The sequence below is a fragment of the Heloderma suspectum genome, chromosome 6, assembly GCF_057233095.1.
Source record: "Heloderma suspectum isolate Gila_16-S chromosome 6, 16-S_ref, whole genome shotgun sequence".
Taxonomy (NCBI): Eukaryota; Metazoa; Chordata; class Lepidosauria; order Squamata; family Helodermatidae; genus Heloderma; species Heloderma suspectum.
In genome coordinates this window covers 80,056,434-80,083,961 of record NC_139463.1, presented here as the reverse complement: position 1 = coordinate 80,083,961, position 27,528 = coordinate 80,056,434, and the positions used below count along the sequence as shown (strand labels likewise).

Sequence of the window (27,528 nt, the reverse complement as noted above, 5' to 3'; positions counted from 1 at the left end):
ATGCCCACCCCCCCACTCCTTCCTCACCGGCAGGCGTGCGGGCCCGAGCACAGTATATATCTGCGCCGGCGCTCGCCCCCTCCCGGGGGTGTGGGGCGCTCGCGGCGGGAGCACGTTTCCCCCCAAAAAAACCAAATAAATAAATAAATAAATAAATAAATAAAAGTGGCAGCAGCGGATCCCTGTTGGGCGCCTGCCTTGGCTCCCAGGTCATGGGCGCTCTCGGCTGGAGGCGCCCGCGCTCAGGTGTGGCTCTGTGGCCGCAGTGCGGGCCCTTGCTGCGCCTCTTGAGCACGATCTTCGCAGCGGGCGGCAACCGCCCCCCTTCCTTTTCTTAGCTTAATGTAGGGTGTGCGTCAGTCTCAGAAACCGAGGGTCCCAAGTTCAATCCTCAGAGAGAGAAGTGCCTTTCCTCTCTATCCGCTGCCATCCGCAGGGTGCGCCCCTCCCACCTAAACGGTAGAAGCGGCACTCCCCTCTTCCTATCCCCAGGCCTCTCTGCCCCGGCCTTGAACTCGGGTCCACTGATCTTGAGGCCTAGGAGGTGCTGCCTGTTGCCCGGGGAGCCCAGTGAATCGCCCATTGAACCTCCTGCTGTGGGCTCTGACCCCTGCCGCATTTACCCCCTGGGGTGGTGGTTGGAGTGTTTGACTGGGTCCTTGGACCCAGGCCATTGCTTCTTTCCTGCCAATATTGTGCCAAGTTTAACTCCCTTTCTGCATCATGCCCCCCAAGGAGGGCCAGGGTGGAAAGAAAGGGAAGGGTAGGGCCCCTCCTCCCCTACCCAAAAGACTGCTGCCAAGGCCCGATTCTGAGTCTAATGAGAAAGCAGACCCGGTACTGACATCAATTCTTGCTTGTCTGGAAACTGATGAGCGTTCCTCGGGGATCCCTCCCCCTCCCTCGGCCAGGCATTAAAAAAAAAAAAAAAATTCCTCGGCGGTCCAGCCCAAGCGAATGCGACACCAGACCCAACGCTTGCTGCTTTTTTCTATTTCAGCTTGCCTGGACGCTGTCGAAGCATCCACCTCCTCTTCTTGGCTCCCTCTTCCTCAGCTCTTCTGGAGGGCTCACCACCTACGGTGAAGCTCATCCCTTCTTCAGCCTCCTCTCCCCCGAGTGTTCAAGCAACATCCTTTTTCCAGTCGGGGATCAGAGCACGGCCACACTGGGTTCAGTGCACCTGGATGCCATTGAGGCCTCCACCTCGCCTTCGCAGGCTCACCGTGGCAGCACACCACCGCAGGCAGTCCACCCTCTTGCGGCATCTCCATCAGCAGTGATCCAAGCAACATCCTCCTCCTTGCGGTTTCGCCCAGGCAGCACTCCACAGCTGGAGGCGGTCCGCCCTCCTGGGGCATCTCCGACAGGAGCATTGCAAGCGGCATCGTCTCCCTTGCTCCCGGGGACCTGGATGCGGCCGCTCCGGATTTGGGTGAGATGACTGCACCTCACCTCATTTGTCCAGACGGGCGACCTTCAGGGCCTTGGGGTTGCCGCCTTAGCTTACCTCCCTGGGGTGGCTGTCCCTCCCAATGTCATCCCCCTACATGACCCCCGGGCTGCCTGCAACTCCGTCAGTCACTCCCCACAGTAGCCCCAGCCGCTTAACTCAGCGCCTTACATGGTTCTGCTGGATTAATTCAGGATCCCTCGCCCTGCCCCCACCGGCTCGGGCATTCATGTAAGCGGCATATCAGATCCCTACGCTAATCTGGCGAGTTGCAAGGCCACCGGGGCTATTCCTCCTCGTAATGGCTTTCACCTGAGGAGGTGTTTGGCTCGTTTATGTCAAGGCCTTCTGCAGGAGGGCCGCCATTGACCCTTCTCTGCTCAGGTCCTGATGGACCAGGACCTTTCGCTCCAATTTTGACTCCTTCCCAGTCGTGTTTCGGCGACAGATTTGGCAGTGGCCACATTTCCCAGGCTGTCACCCGCACTGGCCCTAGGCCTATGGCAGGTCTGCTGCTTCAGCACCGCTGTTTGTACTGGGAATACAGCCCCAAGGGCACATACTCCCGGAACCCGTGCCTTTCTATCGTGAGTGCTGCCTTGTAGCAGTCAGCACTCGTGCACCTCTTGTCCAATGCCTGGGGATGGTAGGGTCCCCCTTGGAAAGGCTGAGGCAGTGGGAAGCCCGGGTAGGCTACAGCTCCCTCCGATGGGCCCAGGCCCAGTTAGGTTGGCGCCACCACTCCGGCTTTAAGATGCTACCCCAACATGGGGAATGCGTTTTAACTTGGAACACGATTTCATGCTAGGTTCTAGGACCCCTCCCCCCTTTTTTCTAGGTCAACATAGGCCATCCTTATCTCGTAAGCAACATTTCTCCTCCCCAGGCGTCGACAGGTTCATGAGAGGTTTAACAAGGCAGTACTGGCAGAAGGGTTATAGCCCCCCCTTTTTTCTACACCCCAATATCTACGCTAGGGATTTCCCTTCTCAAAACAGTGCCCAGGAAATCCTCTAGGGGGTTTATCCTGATTCGTAACCTATCTTCTCTGAGGGCCAGTCTGTTAATCATGAGAGCTCGATCATCTATGCTCAGTGCGATATACTTCATCCATGTGGCAGTTGTCTTGGTTGGGGATCCTGGCCATGGGTCCCTGTTGGGCATAGGCTACATGGAGTCCAAAGACGGTGATCAATGTTCTGACCTAATGCAAGTATTGCTTCCCTTTCCTTTTTACTTCAGTGGCTTAGTGGTTAAGACGCTGAACTGCAGACTGGAAGGTTGGCAGGTCAGCAGTTCAAGACCCGAGTTCTGCATGACAGAGTGAGCTCCCGTCTTCAGTCCCAGCTTCTGCCAACCTAGCAGTTCGAAAGCAAGAAATTGCAAGTAGATAAATAGGTACTGCCTCGGCGGGAAAGGTAACAGCGTTCCGTGCACCTCGGTGTTCAGTCATGCCGGCCACATGACCACGGAAGCGTCTTCGGACAGCGCTGGCTCATCGGCTTAGAAACGGGGATGAGCACTGCACCCTAGAGTAGGACACGACTGGTTGGGGACACCTTTACCTTTTACCCTTAGCTCACAAAAGGCTGAGGGCCCATCTCCCACATCAACATTCAGTGAAGCCAATATGATACCCTTAGGCATTATTCTCGACTCCCTCAGGACAACTTTCAGGTCCTTTGGGCACAGCTCCAAGCAGTTATACATCTTCCTAGGGTTTCCCTTGGGGGGCCATGAAATATATTGTTGGGCATCTTCTTTTCACAGTTGGGGTAGTAGCCCCTGGCCGTGCCTTCTTGCGCCAGCTCAGTTTGGGCAGTGCTGGGACTGCGGCTGCTGCACCATCGACCCAGGGTTACTTCTGCTGTGCGCACGTATCCATGGGCATGGCTACAACTTAGCAGGGTTTTCATGGCACCTCCTTCTAGAGCATGAGCTGCTCCTCAAAGCCGGACTGCAGATTTATGGGGTTCCGCCACTACCCCGGGGGGGGGGGGGTTCAGACTCATAGGGCAGGTCCGATCATGCTGTGGGTATTGGCCTGTAGAGTGGAGGCTGCCACCGCCAAGCACATTTTGGATGACCTCATAGCCAAGTCAGTACCCCCCCCTTTCGGTATGACAACGTGATGACGTTATTCATTCCCTGTCCTCCTGAAATCAGAGGGTCATGTTATGAGTCAGTGTGTTCGCACTCCAGTGTCGGTGTTACAACATCTGGTTCTGGGTCCACCATGTGCCGGGTTAGACAAACCCAATTGTTGATGCTTTGTCACGAAATTAGGTCAACGACTTCCGGGCCTTAGCCCCGCTGGTGTGTCCATTCCCAGATCCCATCCCTGCAGTACTATGGGAGACTGGGAGACTGAAGCCAGGTTTGCCATCCTGCATTCCATAGCTCTCAGTACAGGAGCCGCCTGTGACAGAGCAGGTAGGGTGTGCTGTGCAATATGCAAAGCTTCAGCGATAGGAATCATGGCCCTTACCATAGACCATTGGCCACAATTTCGCGCCTCCTTAAGGAACAGACTAGCTGGGACCATAAGTCACAAGCTGGCCATTTAGCCTTCCGGCCCACAACGCTGGGGTTCACTGACTCCATGTCAGATTTTAGGGTTCGGCATGCGATATAGGGTTGGGCACAGATGTTGCATACTTTAGTAAATTTAGCCACACTTTCTCCCTGGATACCTCCCCCCTTTGGGCTCCAGGGGTAATGGCCCTCCATTTGCGCTTTTCAGCAAGGCGTGTCCCTGTTCCATGCAGAAGCAATAGCGGCCTTCTGCAAGCCCCCCCCCCACTTAGAAATTTAGGGTTGGTCTGGGCTTCCAAGTCCGACTTGTTCTGGAGGGCCTTGATATACTTCAAGGTACAGGTCTGGCCCAATGTAACCCACTTACGTATTTGGGGATCAAACTGATCAGTATGGCAAGGGCACGGCAGGGGCCAAGGCCAAACAGATGTCAATGGGTTATGCCCCGTCGGGACCTTATGGGTTATGGAATGCCGTGGGTCTGAGGAGGGGCCTCCTTTTTATCACTTCAATGGCTTACTGTGACATATGGGCAATTTGGGCAGTTTCTACATTAGCTCTACCCTGCTAGGCCTAGGTAATTTGCAGCTCTGAACGCACTGTTGTTACATTGAAGCGGTCTCCATGGTAGCCACTGGAGGTTTCTCTCACAGGCACGTTATGGCAGTTTGAAAATGGGGCTTCACAGCATTCCGGCCTGTGTTCGAGGGGTTGGCTCCTTCTTTCTGACACAATTTTGCTTTGCTTGCCCTAATGTGCTTACTCCTTAGACCAGAAGACTCATCCTACGCCGGAACGTGTGCTCTTACTTGAGCACATTATGATGTCTTGAGCTGCACGATGGGCTTGTATGTCATCTTCAGACTTCAGCTTCTTTCACCCTGTCACATTAAGATCCAGTGGCTTCACAGACGAGGCATACGGTGGGAGTCCCCTCCTCACCCTGTTCCACCAAAGTTTGACAGTCTTCCTCTGCAGGTCCAGGTGCTGCACGTTGAGAGGAATGACTTCAGCTGTAAGCCAGGCAAGGACCTGATTGAACAGGCCTTGGTTAAGGTGCAGGTGGTCTGGCATACCTGGCCGGAAGTAGCCTATTGCAGCCCTCACTGCTCCCATGGATTAATGGGAAGGCATGGAATGACGTTGCCAGTGGCAGGGCACATAGGAAAGCACACAGAGTAATGGCTTAGGGCCTATGCGAATGAGGCGATGGATGCACCATCTGCCAGGTAATTCTGTGGACATGGAGGGAGCGTTACAGGTAGGATGGTGTCCGCTTGTCTCAGGTAGTTAATAGCATATGTCTGTCTGATCTGCAAAGGGGCCTGCGGGAAGTTCTTCTGCGCAGGTGGGGGAAGTTTCACAAGCTCTAGGCTTGTGACTCCTGTGGCGGCTAGGATGGGCAAAACAGGAAAGTAGGGATGGTGTGCATGCAGAGGCACCTTATGGTGACAGGTGACTCCTGAGGCCCCCCGAACGGGTTGTGCGGCTCGGCGGGGGGATAAGGGTTGCCTGGGAGACCAACCCTACTTACTCACCCAGGTGTTGTGCGGCACCAGGTCGGGGGTGACAGGGGAAGGTCTACCTCACCCAGAAGGGGCAGTCCAGAGGGATGGCGAGATCACCGCCACCCCTCAGGCTGGGTGTGTTTTCGCCCAAGAAGTGCCAGCTAGTCGCTGACACAGTTAGATGCCTGTCCTAGTTACCCCTTTGCAGGTATTTCAATAAATGTGGCCCAATTTTCAACCCAAGCTTGTTGTCTGCGTCTTCTTTAACCCATCTCTGCTCACAAATGCCCTAACCCCAGTGCCAGCTTGTCTGGCTGAAAGGGGGGGGGCATTACGGGCGGGTGGGGTGACAAGACATAGGGGCCTCTGATTGGTGCTCCCCAGTGGCATCACCATGCAAGGAGGGGCAGGCTGAGTTGCCTTAAACTCAGCCCCCTCCCAATCTCAGCTCTCTGGCTCGACGCAGCTCCCTCCCACCCTCCCCTAAGCAATGTGGGTTTCTTGCCAGCTGCCCTTCGGGAGCCATGCAGGAATTTTTTGGCTCACAGTTCGATTGGCCTATTACTGTGAGTCTTTTTTGCCTACGTCACACTGTTTTTGCGGGTAGAGTGTGTCTTGTAAGGGAATACGGTCTATATCCTTGGTCACATTCCAGTTGGCAGCTAGGACGGGCAAAACAGGACAGTAGGGATGGTGTGCATGCAGAGGCACCTTATGATGACAGGTGACGCCTGAGGCCCCCCGAACGGATTGTGCGGCTTGGCGGGGGGATAAGGGTTGCCTGGGAGACCAACCCTACTCACTCACTCAGGTGTTGTGCGGCACCGGGTAGGGGGTGACAGGGGAAGGTCTACCTCCCCCAGAAGGGGCAGTCCGGAGGGATGGCGAGATCACTGCCACCCCTCAGGCTGGGTGTGTTTTCGCCCAAGAAGTGCCAGCTAGTCACTGTCACAGTTAGATGCCCGTCCTAGTTGCCCCTTTGCAGGTATTTCAATAAATGTGTCCCAATTTTCAACCCAAGCTTGTTGTCTGCATCTTCTTTAACCCATCTCCACTCACAATCCTGAATTTAGCTCTCCAGAAGGGGATTCTTAGAAATAAAGGAAGGGCATCTATTAATGACAGAATTTTCCTATGGGAGGAAACATGCCCAATTTAGCTTCTAATGACTCTCTTGAACTAGTGCACCAAGTAATATTAATCTCCATATGAAGGCTACCACTTTTATTTTATTTTATTTCTTTACTGCTGCTCTGTGCCATAAAGGGACCGTTGTGTTCCATTTTTGCTAGAGACAGATCCAAATAACTGGCACATTTTCCAGCCATTGCTCCTTCCTCCATTATGCCTTGCTGCAAAGAGGTTTTGTTTAGTTTGTTACCAGACATAGACTTATCAAATTAAGTCTGATAAGGGCCCCAATCCATGCTCTTAATTTCTGTGTGATGGGAAAAGGACATGCAAGGACTGTGTCTCTACACTAGGTGTAGATTCACACATTACACTGAGTCATGGTTGTGCAAGCTGGCCCCACCCCTTACATATTTGGTCATGTTAACCCTACCTTATCAGGGTTTCTAATTGTGCCTATAATTTTGGATGGGGCCTTGATACAATTAATCCATGCCCACTCAGTGGGACTAATCAGAACAACCACAATTGCAAAGAAGACAATGAGAAATTGGCCATAATTGGAATTGAATGGAATGTTTTGCCTAGGTAACTGATTGCTCCCTCTGTGATTAAATCTCCTTGAACATTTGAATTCAGAAATATAGACAAGATTAAGAACTTTTATCTTATTAGTTGTTTATGTGTCCATTGATGGAGATGTTTCTCAGTCAGGAGCTGACCTAACACTGAACTCTCTTCTTATCTTCAGAAAGGTACTTTGCAATTAGTTTCTCTCCCTCACACATATTTGTAGGAAGGAAAGCTAGCATAGAGACAGAGACAGAGATAGAGGTAGAGATATGAATATGATAACAGTAATTTCAATATAAATACAGTGCTAAATGTTTTGGCTTCTGCCCTTATCAGTAGCCTGTGATCAGAGATGTGCAGACTGTAAAATCCACTCCATCTGTGTTTCTCAGATTGTCAGGTGGCTTTTGTTCTATCATCTGCTCATGGATGGATGTGAATCATTTTTCCCCGTTATGTGGAACATTACGCAAATAATTATGTAAGACATTTTGTAAGAATTTACATAATTTCCCTCAGCATGTAACATTTAGGATATTGTCACCCATTCCCATCAACTTTTCTTCAGCAGAAACTTGCATATTTTCCTACTAATAAATATGTGTAAATTTTGGGAATGTAAAAAAAAAGGACCCAAAAGTCCGTGGACTCCACGCAGCCTGAGAAGGTCACTCCGAGGAGATTCGGCAGGTGAGCTTAAAATCCAAGTTCATTTTAGTCCATCTCAAATTTTTCCATCATCCCTAGCTGTGAGGTTGTTTGGAAGGCTGAGAGATAAACACGCCTAAGAAGAAGAAGAAGAAAAAGAGGTGTGTGAGTGGTACAAAGCTTATGAATTGTCCTCCAGGTTAAGGCCATATGGTCTGAGAATCCTGTGTCTGTAGATCTAGAAATTTCCCTTTCTTTCAAGGATGTCTGTGTCTTATGTTCCATTGGAAGAAATTGTAAGTCTGAGCGACTGTGTTCAGCACTAAATATATTTTGAAATTACTCTCGATTACCTTTCTTATATGTTCTTACTTAAGACTGCCTGCATCCACAGTGGATCCAGAGCCGCCTCCTTGGTTTGCTGTTGTGTTGCTTTACACCTACACACACACACACATACACGCACAGGTGTGTGTGTGGGGGATTTAAATTCTAAAACAGAGAAATTCAAAACTATGATTTCAATAAATGTTAATGTTCTCACTGCAGATCAAATCCTCTGGGTTGGATCCAGATTTACTTAGATTAGACTAATTTAAATCAATAGATCTTCAGTTCATCAAGACTAACTTAAGTCCCAATGATTTCAGTGGTTAAACTGTATGGGTGAATTTGGATCCTACACTCTGCATGCAGTGACATTGTTCAAATAGTTATAATCATCAAGTATGTTACCCTCCCCAAAGGATATAAACTTATTTCAAGTTCCAAACTTCTTTATCTGTTTTGGTGGCTGTGGATCAGAGGAAATAATAATTCCATGGAAATACATAGCAATTAGAGATTTTTGCTTTAATCCATGGTGGAGATTATTATTATGACACAAACTGCATTCAGTGACCCAGCTGGCAAATCCAGAGGGGACCCTAATCCACGAATCTGCTCAGGTTATAGCAGTCTCAACATTCTGCATTGTGCAACTTTCCTCTCGTCTCCCTTCTGACTTGAGAAGTGGGGAGATCATCCAGGGTAGCCCACTATTTTCTTGTGCATGATGGCAGAAGCAGGAAGATTTATGTATCAGGTCATGAATATTGATATCTCTATGTTGAAAGCTGCCAAATATAATTGTTGCCACATGTTTTTCAGGGAAGCATTTCTCAGTTTCTCTTTTGAAGGGATTCATTAAAAGTTCATTGAATGCAAGTCTTTGTGGACAGGATGGACCAAACGTCCATATAAATATGTGGCAATACTTGTAATTACTCATTTGCCAAGCATTTTTTTTCAAATGTATTAACATCACTTTAACATGTGATGTCATATGATGACAAAACTTTTTATTGGATTTCAGATGGGTAAATAAGCCTCCAATGATTTTAGCTAAGGTACTCTGCCAAAAGACTATCAGGGGGAGACTTGGAATTCTCAATATCACTGGAATATATATATATATATATATATATATATATAATATTTACAATGCAGTTAAACTATCTTCATTGTATGATTCTTACAAACTGGATAGAACTCATAGTGGAGTAGAAGTATATTGGTGTGGATTCGAAGGATATATTCAAATCAAAGACGTTGTTGTCAATTAAAACTTCTTTATTTGTTTCAGGTTCAGACAATATATAAGTCCTGGACTATCTCCATTAACAGCAATTATACAAGATGAACAAACAAAGGGCTTAGTAAACTATATGGGGGATTTCTTCCTTTGGAAACAAACCAACAAATCTTAATGCTATGCAAGATCTAATAGTGGAAAGCATTATAATTTCATCCAATTAGTAGCTAAAACAGACAACATTAGACCACTTCTATTCCAATCTTTTCCAGTTAGACACACTGGGCAGTATCCAATGCTGTTGTTCTGCTTACACCATTGACATAGCACTAGCATAAGCAACCTCTAGTAAAATGGAAGTAATATATGCTGGCACAATGGATTTCCCCAGAAAACCCATCACACCAGTATATGCTATCGGTGTTGTGCTAGAAGTCACTTACACTAGTGCTCCATCAATGGCATAAATGTAGCAGTGGCACTGGAGACTGCCCAGTAGAAGACTCAATCATCAAAAAACCTGCCAGTTTAAAAGACAAGGAACTAAGCCTATCTCACACTGGTCCAAACTCCATAAAGCCAGGAAACTGGAAGCTAAGGCTGATCCCATATCTGATGTGATCCAGGATCAGTCATGACGTTGTGCAATGTCATAAATTGTGCTTGCTTACATCTCACCCTCCATGCACTCACACTTTTTCTGGGTTTTTCAGTTCAAAATCCAGATTGGGAGGATGATGGAGTGCCTGAGACCAGCAAAGATGCTCTACATCGTCCTGGTCCTGTATTGCCTTTTGAAGCATCTGAGCTTTACTGTATTGTGATCAGTACTGTACTGTTTTCCCCCATTCTCCCCAACCACTGATCATTTGGTAGTTCCCTGCTTTTTCTATGAAGTTGCTGTTGTTGTAGTTATAACATAATGGTTACAGCACTGAAAAGCATTTTTTCCCCTGAAGTTGGCCAACCTTTTATTTTACTTTCCTGCATGTTTGACATTAGCTAACTTCCATGCATTCCAACTAATTTCTGGGTTTGTTGGTTAAACTGGTCACTTCATTCATTTCCAGGCACCCACAACACAAGCCGGAATGCATGAGGAAAAAACTGAAAGGGTTCCCATGACCGCAGGTGACCTCTGTTCTCTGATGTGCTTCTGCCCATTTCCTGTTCCCATAGAGCTTCTGCAATCACTGCGGTGACCCTGCAAAGTCACTCCTTTGGAATTGCACTGTGCTGCAATTCCAAAGGAGAAACCTCTGAAAGGTGGGAAAGGGGAGTGGGAAATTATGATTTTTATTGTGTGTGTTTTGGTAGGGTGGGGGATGGTGGATTTCTTTTAAAACGCGACTTCATTTCTGTGCTTCATTTCCTGCCTGTAACTGGAAGAGACAAAGCTGGGCTGAGTGGAAATGCATTGTTTTCACCTTTCTTTTTCACCTTTCTTATTTCCAGTTTGCATCATAAATGCATCCAGAAAACTACAGTGCACTGGAGGAGTTTGTTCTCTTGGGCATCCCAGTTCCTGACCAGCTAGTGATCTTCTTTTTCTGTCTGCTTTTGCTTACCTTTGCATTATCACTGCTGAATAACCCAGCCATTGTGGCCATGGTGCTACTCAGTTCTCATCTTCATACTCCTATGTACTTCTTCCTCTTTAACTTGTCCAATCTGGAGATTGCATTCACATTTTGCATCATCCCAGTCACACTAGCCAACCTCCTCTCATCAGCAAAAACAATCTCATTGTATGGCTGCATAAGTCAGTGCTTCTTCTCTTTCTGCCTTGGAGTGCCAGTGTTCCTACTCTTGGCTCTCATGTCCTTTGATCGCTCTGTAGCAATATGTAATCCACTACACTATTCTTCTGTCATGAATTTCAGGCTCTGTACTAGGCTCGTCTTTTCTTGCTGGTTTTTAGGATTTGTTTTTTGATCTGGCCTGTGATTGCTGTATCAAAACTGCCATTCTGTGGATCTAATATCATTAACCATTTCTTCTGTGATATTGAACCACTCCTCGCTCTCTCTTGTTCCAGCACACACTTCATTGAGCTTTCTGATTTTATGATACCTATACTCGTATTTCTGGGATCATTGGTACTGACAGCCATATCCTACATTTCTGTCATCACCATGGTGCTGAAGATCCCATCAAGCACTAGGAAGCAGAAGGCTGTCTCCACGTGTAGTACCCACATCACTGTGGCTTCCATATACTATGGAAGTGCCATATTCAAGTATCTGAGGCCATCAAAGACACCATCTCTGGATCTCAAGAAAGCTGTGAGCATCTTGACAGCTGTAATAACCCCTGTGCTCAATCCTTTTATCTACACACTGAGAAATGAAAAGGCGAAAGAGGCTCTGAGAGACTTACTCAAAGGAAGTGTGTATTTAAATCTACAAACATTAAATAAATACATAAATACGCTTTTTTTCTATTTCCTTTGCAAAACCTGCCATATTTGGGTTTGTTGAGGAGGCATGCCTTTCATTGATGTGGTGAAGTTCTGAGCAATGGCTCAAAAGTTCATAGGGTTTCCCTGCCCCATGAAAGCCTATGGCAGAACTGTTGACAAAGTTATCTCAGGCATTCTCAGTTTCACTCTGAAGCTAGAATGCTGCCAATACTTCAGTGTTTTTAGTGGGATTTCAGTGTTCCTTCTAGCACTGTGACATTGGGGAAGGGGTAGCAGGAAATTGTCAACTGAGATATGAGTGAGATAATTTTGAAGGGAGAGGGAGTGGCTAGATCTACACTACTGCTTTATAGCAGTATTGAAGTGTATTGGGAACTATTGGGGCACATTACACATTTGATGTACTGCTTGAGTAGTGTTCTTGTTTGCTTTATATTCCACATTATCCAATATATCACAACAAATGTCATTGTGTGTCCTACAAGGTACAAATGTGCAAGAGGGATATAGCATTGCCATGATGGGATTTTAATGATATGACAAAAGGTGCAGATCTCAGTGATTAATAGATCACTGATGAAGAGGGAATAGGGAGGGAGAGGGGAAAAATGTATCATGAAATCTTATGCAGGCTTACTCTGAAGCCCTGCTGAACACAGAGAGACATATTTATTCATTTACATACATTCGCCCAGGTAATAATGAGTGTGTGTGTGTTTCAGAATCATCCAGAATCATTATTTATTTATTTGTTTGTTTGTTTGATTCATTCATTAGCCACTATTGTATCAGTATTGTGCCAGGGCTAATACTTTTAAGGAACTATGGTAAAGTGCATGAAACAGTCTCTGGCGAATGAAGAGTTAATATGCATAAGAGGAATCATCTGCCTTTTAAAGGCAGTGCAGGAAGAAGAATCGCTCGTTGTTTTTGGCTTTTACTGTTAAGATGGCTGACGGTCATCAAGGGGCTCTAGGTCTTCACTGTCTTATGTTCAAATAAAAATTAATTCCTATGATACCATGCTTATTCTGAGTAGAAGCCCGAGAACACAGCTGAATCTCTATTTCAGGGGGATCCTGAGCATAAATAGTGACATGAAAGTGAAGGGATCATCTTGCTTTTTTTTTTTTTCAGCCTCCTTGAGGAACTATGGCTTTAGGCTTGGCTCTAGGAAACATACTGACACGCCAAGCAGTGTTTGTGCATGTGCATAGAACACATGTGCATAAAACTTTGTGAAGCAATATAGATCTCTTTCTCCCTCTCCCTCTCCCTCTCTCTCTCTCTCTATGTATGTGTGTGTGTGTGTGTGTGAGAGAGAGAGAGACAGAGAGAGAGAGAGAGAGAGAGAGAGAGGGATCTACAGTTGTAGACTTCAGAAGGTTTTCTCTAAAGATGGCACAAGCCCTATAAGTGCAACCTGGGTACCCCACTTTTGCTACTTTGTTTGTTTTGAAACAGTCCACTAGTGTTCACAGTATCTAAAGTGCTGACACGTTATGCCTGTCTCCTTGCCTAAACAATAACAATGGATAATTTCAATAAAGGTAAAGGTGTCCCCAACCAGTCGTGTCCGACTCTAGGGTGTGGTGCTCATCCCCTACAGACTGGAAGGTTGGCAGGTCAGCAGTTCGAGACCCGAGTGCTGTGTGACGGAGTGAGCTCCCGTCTTCAGTCCCAGCTTCTGCCAACCTAGCAGTTCGAAAGCAAGAAATTGCAAGTAGATAAATAGGTACCGCCTCGGCGGGAAAGGTAACAGCATTCCGTGCACCTCGGTGTTCAGTCATGCCGGCCACATGACCACGGAAGCGTCTTCGAACAGCACTGGCTCTTCGGCTTAGAAATGGGGATGAGCACCACACCCTAGAGTTGGACACGACTGGTTGGGGACACCTTTACCTTTTTAAACTTTTCTGTATCCCAATTTTCCCCTCTTTTCCCAATCATAATCCCTGTGTCCATTAAGATACAAATCGATCGAAATTTCCTGAGCTTTAGTGCTCACAATTTGTTAGTAGAGAAATGTTGGTGCTGTTTTTTTATGAATAGCTAGAAAGACAAAATACCCGCCCCTACAAATTCTATTCCCAGACTGGACATCTATCTCAGAGTGGGAATGTTGAAAAGTCTCACTTGCTGATCCAATAATGGCAATATCAGAATAAAAAACTGACCTCTACTCTACTGACCTACCAACAATTCTAGCTAGGGACGTACGAAGGTCACTGACCTTTTCGAAGGGTGACATTCGCGGTGGGGGGGAGGCGCTCCATCCCTCCCCCCCGAAATTCTCCCCAGCCAGCTCCTCGCTGCAGCAACTCCATGGAGCCACCGGCTGAGGCCGCCCGCAGCCGGACATCCATCCGCTGGGCAGCCTGCAGGGACACAAATGGTGGCTGCCGTAGCACCTAACCCGGCTGGCTCCACTCCACTGCAACTCTGCGGAGCTGCCGGCCGGGTGCATTCGCAGGTGCTGTGTGGAGCCTGCGGATACAAATGGCAGCGTCTACGGCGGCCGCCATTTCCATTCCTGTTTTTTGGCCATGATAGGCTATGTAAATATTTTATTTATTTATTTATTTATTTATTTCATTTCTATACCGCCCAATAGCCGAAGCTCTCTCGGCGGTTCACAAAAATTAAATCCAAACAACACACAATAAAACAATTTAAAATATACAGAACATTATAACCATAATATAACAATACAACCACAATAAAACCTAGCAGCAGTGCAGGAGTTTAAAATACAGATTTAAAACAGCAAAGATAAAAATTTAGAAACCTAAAATGCTAAAATGCCTGGGAAAATAAAAAGGTCTTCACCTGGCGCCGAAAGGAATACAATGTAGGCGCCAGGCGAACCTCACTAGGGAGCTCATTCCAGAGCCGGGGTGCCACAGCAGAAAAAGCCCTCCTCCTAGTAGCCACCCACCTCACTTCCTTTGGCAGGGGCTCACGGAGAAGGGCCGCTGACGGTGATCTTAAGGTCCGGGCAGGCACATATGGGAGGAGGCGATCCTTCAGGTAACCTGGCCCCAAGCCGTTAAGGGCTTTGAATGTTAACACCAGCACTTTGAATCGGGCCCGGAAATGGACTGGCAGCCAGTGCAGCTGGAAAAGTACTGGTGTAATATGAGCTCGCAGGCCAGTCCCTGTTAACAATTTTGCTGCCCTATTTTGGACCAGCTGAAGTTTCCGGACCGTTTTCAAAGGCAGCCCCACGTATAACGCATTGCAGTAATCCAGACGAGAAGTTATCAGAGCATGGATAACTGTACCTAGGCTATCGCTGTCCAGATAAGGGCGTAGTTGGTATACCAGCTGATAAAAAGTGCTCCGTGCCACTGAGTTCACCTGTGCCTCAAGTGACAGTTCTGGATCCAAGAGCACCCCCGAACTACGAACCTGATCCTTTAGGGGGAGCACAACCCCCTCCAGAACAGGTTGAATATCACCTAGCCGGGCAGACGAACCACCCACTAACAGTACCTCCGTCTTGTCTGGATTGAGTTTCAGTTTATTAGCCCTCATCCAGTCCATTACCATGCCCAGGCACTGATTCAGAACAGTCACTGCCTCACCTGGTTTTGATGTAAAAGAGAGGTAGAGCTGGGTGTCATCTGCATATTGATGGCACCTCAGCCCACACCTCCGGATAACCTCCCCCAGCAGTTTCATGTAGATGTTAAACAGCATGGGGGATAAAATAGAGCCTGTGGAACCCCATGGCACAATTGCCATGGCACAGAGCAGTAATCCCCCAGCACCACCTTCTGGAATTGGCCATCCAGGTAGGAGCGGAAGCACTGTAGTGCAGTGCCTCCTACTCCCAACCCAGACAACCTATGCAGAAGAATACCATGGTTGATGGTATCGAAAGCCGCTGAGAGATCCAGGAGAATCAACAGGGTCGCACTCCCCCTGTCCCTCTCCCGGCAGAGGTCATCCCACAGGGTGACCAAGGCAGTTTCCGTTCCAAAACCAGGCCTGAAGCCTGATTGAAATGGATCGAGATAATCCGTTTCATTCAAGCGTGCCTGGAGCTGTCCTACAACCACCCGCTCAAGCACCTTACCCAGGAAGGGGATGTTGGCCACTGGCCTATAATTGTTAACATCCTCCAGGTCCAGGTTAGGCTTTTTCAGGAGTGGTCTAATTACTGCCTCTTTAAAAGCGGCAGGCACCACTCCCTCTCTCAAGGAGGAATTTACAACCTCCTGGACCCAGCCGGACAACCCCTCCTTGTTTGATTTAATAAGCCATGAAGGGCAAGGGTCAAGCACACAAGTGGTCGATCGGACTTGGCCAAGCACCTTGTCTGCATCCTCAGGCCTCAGTAACTGAAACTCGTCCAATAAAACTGGACCAGACGGTGCTATGAACGCCTCTACCAATGGAACTGCATTAATGGTGGTGTGCAATTCATGACGAATCGGAGCGACTTTATCCTCAAAGTGCCCAGCAAACTCGTCACAGCGTGATACTGAGGGTTCCACCGTCTCTCTCCCTGGTAGGGGTGCACGAAAGCCACTTACCTGGTCTAGCAGCTTGCTTCGGGGTGGGGGAGAGGCGCTTCGCTGCTCCCCCCGAAGTTCAGGCCGGGTGGGGGAGGCTTCCCTCCTCGCCCGCCCGAAATTCAGGCCGGGGTGGAGGTTTCCCGCCTCGTCCGGCCGAAATTCAGGCTGGGGAGGAGGCGCCTCGCCTCCCCCGTCCGCGTAATAAAAAGTAAAAAATAAAAAAACGCCCCCGTGATAGGGTACATGACGATTAACGTAGCCTATCACAGCTAGATCTGCAAAGTCAGCCTATCATGGGTGACTTAAAAAAAAAAAAGCGCGTACGCAAATGGCGGCCCACATAGGGAGCCGCCATTCGCGTTCCTTACTTGGTCGATGTAGTCTACGTAAATCTTTATGTAGACTACGGCGAAAATAAGGGCAATGCAAATAGCGTTGCCCTTATTTTCGCCGTGTTCTACGTAATCCCTATGGGGGCCGCCATTAGCCGTACGCGCTTTTTTTAAATTTAAAGTCACCCGTGATAGGCTACGTGACGATTTATGTAGCCTATCATGGCTGACTTTGCAAATCTAGCCGTGATAGGCTACGTTAATCGTCACATAGCCTATCACGGGGGCATTTTTTTTTTTTTTTACTTTTATTGGAATGGCAGCAGCGGCAGCCTGTCAAAAGACCGGCTGCCGCCTCTGCCCCTGTCGAAGACCTGCCGAACCGCCACCGGGACCCGCCGCCGGGAGGGACATTCGGGAAAGGTAAGTCCCATCCTGGGGGGGGGGCGGGGGGTGGGGGGGGGAGAATTTCTCCCTGAAACTACTTCGGTGGGCCGAATATGTTGGCACTCGGCCCCCCGAAGTTTCGGGGAGAAATTCTCCCCCATCCCTACTCCCTGGACCAGAATGTAACAGGCCACGAACCACTCAGAAAAGCTCCGCTGGACAACACTGAGAAGATGCAATGCTGGTGGAAAAGAACTGTCTCTTTGCCACCCTCACCGCCACAGAGTAGGCTCGATAGTGGGCTCTTACCTGTGTTTGGTCAGATTCAGCACGGGTTTTCCTCCACCTGCGTTCTAGCCGTCTCCCCTCTTGCTTCATTGCCCTCAGCTCAGGTGTTTACCAAGGAGCTGGCCGGGTTCTGCTCAGAGGGAGAGGGCGCTTGGGCGCGATCATGTCAACCGCCCGAGTCATCTCTGCATTCCACAGAGCGACCTGGGCTTCGACAGGAGCACCAGCCATACCAGCAGGAAAATCCCCCAGAGCTCTCTGGAATCCATCGGAATCCATTAATCTCCGGGGGCGGACCATTTTAATATGTCCCCCACCCTTGCAGAGGGGAAAGGCCGCTAGGAGTCTAAAACTCAGCAGGAAGTGATCTGACCATGACAAAGGGACAGATGTTAATTCCTCCACTTTCAGATCACCATCCTCCTGCCCAGTCAAGAAAACCAGATCAAGCGTGTATCCTTTTGTATGCGTTGGGCCGATGACATGTTGGGACAGCCCCATGGTTGTCATGGCGGCCATGAAGTCCTGAGCCGCCCCGGATACAGAGGCCTCAGCATGGAAGTTGAGATCCCCCAGGACCATCATCCTAGGGGTCCTCAACACCAAGTCCGAGACCACCTCCATCAGCTCAGGCAGGGAGTCTGATGGGCAGCGGGGTGGGCGGTACACCAACAGAATCCCCAATCTGTCCCAGGTTACCAACACAAGGTACAAACACTCAAGATCTGCACTCGAATGAGCAGGAAGCCTGGAGAGGGAAATTGAATTCCTATAGACCACAGCAACCCCCCCTCCCCGACCCTCAAGTCGGTGTTGGTGCTGCGCCGAGTACCCAGGAGGGCACAGTTGGGAGAGAGTGACCCCTCCCGGTTCCCCCACCCAGGTGTCAGTAATACATGCCAGGTCAGTAATACATGCTATTTACATAGGCTATCACAGCAAAAAAACCCACAAAAAACAGCGATTGCAAATGGCGGTGGATACAGTGCCTGCCATTTGTGTTCCCTTTTTTTTGGACATGATAGGCTACGTAAATATTTACATAGCCTATTACGGCAAAAGAGATGGGAGCAAATGGCTGCCACTACACCATTTGCGCCCCTCTCTTTTGCCATAATAGCCTACGGGGGTGGGGGGGCTTTGTTCCAGCACGGATTTGGGGGGGCCGAATGCTGTGCATTCGGCCTCACTGAGATCCATGGTGGAATTCTCTGACATCACTAATTCTAGTTATGCATTATTGTTTAAGACAATGGTTTAATACAATTCTACTTCACATACATTTGGAAGTGTATAGATATACATTTTGATGGGAAAGTGCAGATTTAATCTCCCTGTGCATTGCCATCTTTCTGAGAAATGGCCTTGGATTTGTTTGTGTCATTCTTAGGGATGTATGAAAGTCACTTACCTTTTCGAAGGGTGACATTCACGGTCGGGGGGATGCGCTCCGACCCTGCCCCAGAAATTCTCTCCGGCTGGCTCCGCTCTGCCAAGGTTCCACGGAGCCGCCGGCCAGGGCCGCCCGCAGCCGGACATCCAGCCGCTGGGCATCCTGCAGGGACATAAATGGTGGCGGCTGTAGCCACCGCCATTTGTGTCCCTGTATTTTGCTGTGATAGGCTACGTAAATATTAACGTATCCTATCACGGCAAAACTAAGGGAACACAAATGGCAGCAGCTATGGCACCCGCCATTTTCGTTGCCTTTTTTTAGCTGTTTACATAAATATTTACATAGGCTATTATGCGTCTACGGCAGCAGACACGGCCTCTATTCGCAAGTCAGCGCGGACGGCAGCAAGTAGGTGCTCCGTTCCAGGCCCATTTCACGGGGTGGGGGGGTGAGGGGGCTTCATTCCGCCATGGATTTCAGGGGGCCGAATGCACTGGCATTCGGCCTCACCAAGATCCATGGCGGAATTCTCTGACATTCTGTCATTCTGTGAATTCTATCTAGGGATTTACAGACTGTGTAAAGTCCACTCCGCCTGTGTTTCACAGATGATCATGAGCCTTTTGTTCCATCATCCGCTCACAGAGGGATGTGAATTCTTATTATTATTTTTATCATATGGAAATATACACAAATAATTACATGAGAGGTTTCATAATAATTTCCAGAATTTACCTTAGCACGTAACATTTAGTGTATTGTCGGATGGCGGAGAATTTCTCCCCGAAACTTCGGGGGGCCGAGCGCCAACGTGTTCGGCCCACCGAACAAGTTTCAGGGAGAAATTCTCCGCACCCCCCCCCCGCACCCCGCACCACGCACCCCCCCCGGGACGGGACTTACCTTTGCCGAATGTCCCTCCCGGCAGCGGGTCCAGCCGGCGGTTCATCGGGTCTTCATCAGGGGTGGGGGCGGCAGCCGATCTTTCGACCTGCTGCCGCCGCCACCATTGCAATAAAAGAAAAAAAAAAAACACCCCCGTGATAGGCTATGTGACGATTAACGTAGCCTATCACTGCTAGATTTGCAAAGTCAGCCGTGATAGGCTACATAAATCGTCACTTAGCCTATCACGGGTGACTTAAAAAAAAAAAAAAGCGCGTACGGATAATGGCGGCCCCCATAGGGAGCCGCCATTCCCTTTCCTTATTTGGTCGCTGTAGTCTACGTAAATGTTTATGTAGACTACGGTGAAAATAAGGGCAACGCTATTTGCGTTACCCTTATTTTCGCCGTAGTCTACGTAAACATTTACGTAGACTACAGCGACCAAATAAGGAACGCAAATGGCGGCTCCCTATGGGGGCCGCCATTTGCGTACGTGCTTTTTTTTTTTTTTAAAGTCACCCGTGATAGGCTACGTGGCGATTTACGTAGCCTATGATGGCTGACTTTGCAGATCTAGCCATGATAGGCTACGTTAATCGTCACGTAGCCTATCACGGCTGACTTTGCAGATCTAGCCATGATAGGCTACGTTAATCATCACGTATCCTATCACGGGGGCATTTGTTTTTTTTAACTGTTTAGTTCGCGGCCGGGCGAGGCGAGGCGCCTCCCCCCCGGCCTGAATTTCAGCCAGGCGAGGCGGGAAGCCTCCCCCCTGGCCTGAAATTCGCGGGGGGAGGAACGAAGCGGGAAATCTTCGAGGACAGGTAACTGACTTTTGTCCACCCCTAATTGTCCCCTGTTCCATCCAACATTTCCTCAGCAGAAACCTGTGTATTTTCCTTCAAATAAATAGGGATGCCAGAGAATTCCACCACGGATCTCGGGGATGCCGAATGCCAGCGCATTCAGCCCCCCGAAATCAGTGGCGGAATAGTCTGCCCCCCCACCCCCCCCAGGACGAGACTTACCTGGGGCGGATCTTCCTGGTGGTGGTGGTGGCGGCGGCGGCGGCGGCTCCAGCGGCGGTTGGATCTAGTCATAATAGGCTACGTAAATCTAGCCATAATAGGCTACGTAAATCTTTATGTAGCCTATCCCTTTTTCTTTTTTTTTTAACTGGAAATGGCGGCGGCGGCAGCTGGTTGGAAGACCGGCCGCTGCAGCCGCCGCCGCCGCCATTTCCAGTTAAAAAAAAAAGAAAAAGGGATAGGCTACATAAAGATTTACGTAGCCTATTATGGCTACATTTAAAAAAAAACACCGTGATAGGCTACGTAAATCTTTACGTAGCCTATCACGGCTGACTGCAGGGACGCAAATGGCAGCGGCTATGGCCGCCGTCATTTGCGTCCCTGCTAGCCAGCGGCCGGATGTCCGGCTGCTGGCGGAGCTGGCCGGCAGCTCCGCAGAATCACTGCGGAGCACAGCCAGCTGGCCAGGATTCCGGGGGGGGGGAGGAACAGAGCGCCTCCCCCCACAGCGAGGATTCCGGGGGGAGGGACGGAACGCCTCCCCCTGCACCATCAGCATAATCCCTGAAAGGTAAGTGATTTTCGTACATCCCTACAAATAAATATGTGTAAATTTTGGGAAAGTAAAAAAATAAATAAAAACAATTCCAAAAGTCCACAAACTCTGTGCATCCTGAGAGGGCTCCTCCTCAGCAGATTCCGCAGGTCACAGCATTTTGAATTACCAAAGTGGCTACTGGAGAAGACTGAATTTACACACACATGCACACACACGCACACACACGTGTACCTTGTGAAGAGCCCATAGCACTTCCAAAGATATTCACTGTCCTTCCCAAGGGCTTTTTTAATGACATCCAAGGCTGAATCTGTTTCTAGACATTGCCAGTTAATGGTTCTTGGACAGTAGGATGAGGAAATATCCTCTCTTCCAGAGACTTTGGATAGCTGCCGACAGTCAGAATAGACAATACTGGACTGGATGGGCCATTGGCCTGACTCAGTACAGGGCAGCCTCATATGTTCATGCATATATCAGTTTCATCTCTGACCTTGTGATATTGTTGTTGTTGTTGTTGTTGTTGTTGTTGTTGTTTCTATACTGCCCCACAGTTGAACCCCTCTGGGAAGTTTACAAGGATTAAAAACATCAAAAATACAATATGCAAAATTTAAAAACATAAAAACTTACAACAGACAGTATACACAGCAACAACATATATCTAAAAACACCTCTGAACAATCAGTTAAACCATAAAACGAATCCAGGATCAATTAAAACTCATGACATGCTGCCAAATGCCTGAGAAAAGAGAAAAGTCTTCTATGTAGGAATGATTTTGCAAGGTTTTATTTTTCCACAGGAAGGGGGGGGGAGGAGAATGTGTATTCAGTGCTGGAGTGTTTGAGTCTCCTTTTTTTCTTTCTGCTATTGGTGCTACTTTTCCCAACCCCATCTTCCTTCTTTTTCCACAGTCTAGTCATGAATTATTCAACAGACCAACATTTCCAGATTCATTCGAATTAGTTTTATGCCTCAGGTCTTCCTGAGATCGGAAGAACTGTGAACTATGTGTACCTGGCTAAGTGCTTGAAGTATGCAGCCTGGACTGATCACACATTTCACTGTCATATAATTGAAATTATATCTTGTAGAAGTGTCACCAGCAGACCATCAAGGAAGATTAACCTTTGTTAACTGCTTGTGTTTAACCTACATGATCCAGGCTAGGTCAGAAGATAAATGATTATACATATATTTGTTTATTCTCTTTCATTTTTCTTTTTTTCTTGCTTTTCTTTATATTTTTTATTTCAAAATAGATATGGTACACTGTATTTAAATTTATTGTTTGAGGGTAATTGTGCACATGCATTTATATATAAAATATATTACTGATTGTTGAAGGTTTTATTTTATTATATAACACTATATTTCTTTTTATTGTTGTTATTATAATAATATATATTAATAATAATAATAATAATAATAATAATAATATTATTAATATAGGCTACTGGGAATGAACTGTAGACCTGTTTCTTTGATATAAGATTGATGAAATGATATTGGAATGTAAGTTTATTAAACTGTAAGATTGTTAAGATTATAGATATAGTTTTTAAAATAGAATGGCATCGGAGGCTGGGGGGTATTGGAGTTTAAACTTAATTCTTTAAAGGGGAGGGAGAGGGAGAGGGGGAGGGAAGGGGAAAGAATCTTTTTTTTTTCTTTACTCCTGTCCTCCTCCCTTTTCCTTTTCCTTCTTCCCCCTTTTCCCTTCTCTTTTTGTTATTGTGGTGTCCTCATCAGAATACTGTATTGTTGGGAAATTGTAGCATTGATCAGGTTGTTGGTAATTTTGGTATTGTTTATTTCATTTATAAAGATAAAATAAATAAAAATATATTTTTTTAAAAAAGGATGATTAACTGTTTTAATTCATTGCTTGAAACAAACCCTATTTTTTAAAAAAAGCATTAAAAACAGATTATCCATCTATTATATCCTCAAAGAATCAGTGGAAACTTACCATGAAATTCTGTCCCAGCCTGTCTGTGAGGTTTCGTAGAAGTGTGCCATCCAAGTGAGATTAAGGACAGGATCAAAAGCTAAAGTCCTATAAAAATGCTGTGGTTATGACAAACATGAGTAATTCTGGGACTGCTTCTGCGTTGGTGATATATAGGTTGAGACATTTTCACCCTTTTACTATTTTTCTGTCTGTCCGTCTATCTATCTCCCCCCCCCCCATGCCAATCTGTAAGGAATGGAAAAAAAATACATTTTAATGGATGTGGATGTGCCTTTGAAGACTTCCAAGCTCCTTCGTAGTCAGAAAGTTATCTAGGAGATTGCATCCAGAGAGGAAGAATGCCTTTCTGCAGTGAGACATGAACAGAACATGTATTTCATGAGATCCTCCTGGGAATGTTCTTCTACAGCAGTGTTAGGACAATGACTTCAAAGCTATTTGTACACACCTTGGAGAGAAATTCCAGATCAGACTCAATATTGGTCAACATCCTTAAACCAAGGAATGTCTTTCACTGTTCTACAAACAGGCTGGTGTAATGTATTCCTGATGATGTTGTAGATTTACTTTAAAGGGCACTAGCTATGATATTTAGAAAATAGGACCAGATACTTATTAAAAGAACCAAACCAAGTTCCTTCACTAAATGTTATGTGTGGTAGGAACATCAGCTACTATAAATGTTGTGACTTGAGTAATGCCATTGGATGTCACACACTGCAGCAGGGCAGCTCACCACCCAGTTTGCCCATCAGTTGCCGAAGAATTTTGGCAATAGGCTTCAGAGCCCAAAGATCTGCACTGAAAACAGGTTGTCAGCAGCCAATCTGGTTTAAATTGGCATCATCATCATCATCATCATCATCATCGTCAGATAATTAACTTTTTAACTGGAATAAAAAGCATTATGACCTGTGCCACCAGAATTAAAACAGTACCATACTGCCCATGACTTGAGATCTGCAAAAAGGCCCTCCCTCTCCCTTCCTCCTTCTCCCCCTGCCATAGTCTGATGCTTTTTTTTAGCCTAAGTCTGCTTGCCTGGTTGTACCTCTGCCATGCCAAAATCCTCTGCTGCTTTAGCTAAGCTTGATGCCCTTTACTGCCACTCCTCTGCCAGATCTATAGTTTTTTTCCCCAGTTCTATTTACAATTAGGGATGCTTGAGAAATTTGAGATGGAATAAAATGGGCTTAGATTTCATAGAATCATAGGGCTGGAAGGGGCCTACAAGACCATCGAGTCCAACCCCCTGCTTAATGCAGGAAGCCTGATTCCCAGACAGTTCACCACCCAAGCACTAACCAGGGCTGACCCTGCTTAGCTTCTGAGATCAGACGACAGTGGACACAACCAGCCCTTTGCTCATTCTAAGAATCTGACCTGCAGAATCCACTGCGGACCGACCTCCTCAGGCTTGCTTGCTTCCTTGTTCAACTGGTCAGGATCCAGATCCATGGACTTTTGGATATTTAAAAAAAAAAAAACTTTCCTGAAATTTATGCATATTTATTCATAGGAAAATATGTAAGTTTCTGGTGAGACTGGTAAATATATGCAGAGAGAAGTTGAATGGAATTGGGGACAATACACCAAGTGTTATGTACTAAGGTAAATTATGGATATTGTTGTGAACCCTCTTATAGAATGATTTGCACATATTTCTGCATAATGAAAAAGTAATAATTGAATCCTTCTGTGAATGGACAATGGAACAAAAGACAATCAGCGAAATATAGACAGAGTGGATTTTACATAATCTGTATATCCCTAAGTATAGGTTTTGACAGTAGTTGGGCTGTTTGGCCTCTTTTTTTTAACGTACTTAGAAATTGGAGATTTCCCCCCTTATCTGATTACTTTGAGGGGCTGTAGATACCGTGAACATTTTGTGTAAATTGGATGAAAAACACAGAAGTCACAAAAGAACAGCTCTAGTGAAATGAAAATGAATGGGACAATAATGCAACAAATGAGGTCTGGAAGGAAGGAAGGAAGGAAGGAAGGAAGGAAGGAAGGAAGGAAGGAAGGAAGGGAATAACAAAAGGGGGAGATCAGTGCATAGCCCAATTATTATTGAATCCTTTCATATGCTCTCACTATTCTTATATTACTAGAATAGCATGGGCTGAAACCACGGGCAGGTATATCTATGCAGCTCACATAATCTAAGAATTGGCCAAACAACATCTTACACTCTAGCTGAATGTAATGCTACCTCTAAAGTGGCTTCTTCCTAGCTGTGATTTGGAGCTAAGAAGCTGCATGTGTGAATGGGGTATGTCAACCTTCTCCTAACAACCACTTTCACCCTGAAATATGAACCCTAAAACCTAAGCTCCTTTCCCATACCCAGAGATCCATATGCAGGTTTACTACATACCTCTGAAACATCATGGGGGAGAGCAACTAATACACAAGTGCTAAGTACCTTTTCCCCTCCCATGACTTTGCTGCAAATGGCACCCTTGATTTGAACCGTCCCATGGACACATTCTAAGGGTTATGGTAGCATTGCAAGTAGTTGCGATGTAGCATTGAATGTGAGCCCACCATCATTGGGACCCATGCTCTAGCAGCTGTGATTCTCCCACCTGAGGGAATAATTCTTTTCCTTGTGGTAAAACACAGTGGCAACATTATTCAGCCTTTTGGGTTTTGCAAAAATAATGTAATCCCCTGGGATGAGATGAATGATATCACTGTTTTCCTCCAGATGAAATCTATATAAACCTGCTTTAGCACACACACATGAACAAGGTTACCACATGCATAAATTTTACTTTTGATCCTCACCCCTGCTTCAAAGGGCAACTACGTCCCACCTCCAAGCATACACACTCCAAAACAATGCAGAGGAAAGAAGTGATGGGACATGGTTTGCACAAACTGGTTGGGTGATCAGACAGCATCAAGAGTGCCTGGACTAGCAAGAATCTGGAAGCCACTATTTTGATGGTGTTCAAGAAGGAAGGATGAGGCAAGGAATGACATCATCAACATTCCAGTGATTGCCATATGGTAAGTGTGTCAACAGTCACAGCAGTATATATCCCAGGTTATATCTTGGGCCTTCATGTAATAAAGGTGCGGCACACACCATCCACAAGAAAGTTGCCATGATATCCTGATCATGCAGAGGCCCTGTTAACACGATTCTTTGAGTTGGAGACATCATGTAAATGGTTGCTCTGTATATGATTGGGTGTAAGCATAGAGATCCCAGCTCCTAATCCCTGCCATCTGTATGGTGGAAGAGAAGGGGCCATGCCACTCCTCTGTTATGCAAAGATCCCAGGTAATGTAATGTATGTACCAGATTTTAACTAATCCATGTCTATGAGCAGAGGAAAGGTGTAGAAATAACATTAAAGCTAAAATGAAACCTCCATGTTGAGAGGTAGTGTACCTTTGCATGCTAGATACCAGAGATAAGTAAAAAGGGAAGACTAGCATATTTGCACTTTGATTGTAACCTCCCAAGTATCTTGTTGGCTGTTGGGTGACTTTTACTGGTGCACACACACACACACACACACACACTTCCTTTGCTTTTTTATTATATTACTTTTCTCTCTCCCTCTCTCTCTCTCTCTCTCTCTCTCTTTTCACATGGCTGGCTATAGCATAACTTTCTCTTATCATCACCATGTTAGTTCCAGGTTCCTTGCACTTTAACTGAAGGTAGAATTCTCATTCTGTATCTGTACATCATTGTTATTATGTTATTATATAAAAGGTCTTTTATGCAGCATATTTTCCAAAATAATATAAAGCAGTGAGATGAACACACTTCAAATCCATATAATATATCAGCACTGAAATCTTCAATAGGAGGAGTAGGTAAGATGAGTCATGACATATCAGTTGAAAATCTGACAAGTAATATTTGAGTGATATACTGTATACACTTAATACAGCTATCCTTCCTATATCAGACCTGTACCTTGTTCTCCAACACCTATTTCCTTAACAGATTTCTCCCACCCCTCCCGCACAGTTCCAAAAAATGTCCTGCCCCCAAATAGCGTAACTACAGAAAATGCATGAGATATAAAACTGAGAAGACTTATGCAGGGTTGGTCTGTGGGAATTGCTTATTCCAGCTACAAATTTTGGTTTTTGTGGTTACAGAATTTGGATCTACGAAGCAAACATTGTCCTCTTTGAGAAAGTTAATTTAAATGTATGTGTAGTTGTCCAAATGGAGGTCGGGTATTACCTCTGACTGCAATTCACATATTTATATTAATGCAGGCTGTTTATCTCAATCTGACTATGCACTATATCATTCTAGAAA

The 27,528-nt window shown here is 46.6% G+C and overlaps 1 pseudogene; it reads left to right on the top strand.

Annotated features, from left to right (window-relative positions):
- On the top strand, window positions 1-27,456 carry LOC146341381 (olfactory receptor 6M1-like; annotated as a pseudogene).
- The last annotated feature ends 72 nt before the right edge of the window (window positions 27,457-27,528 follow it).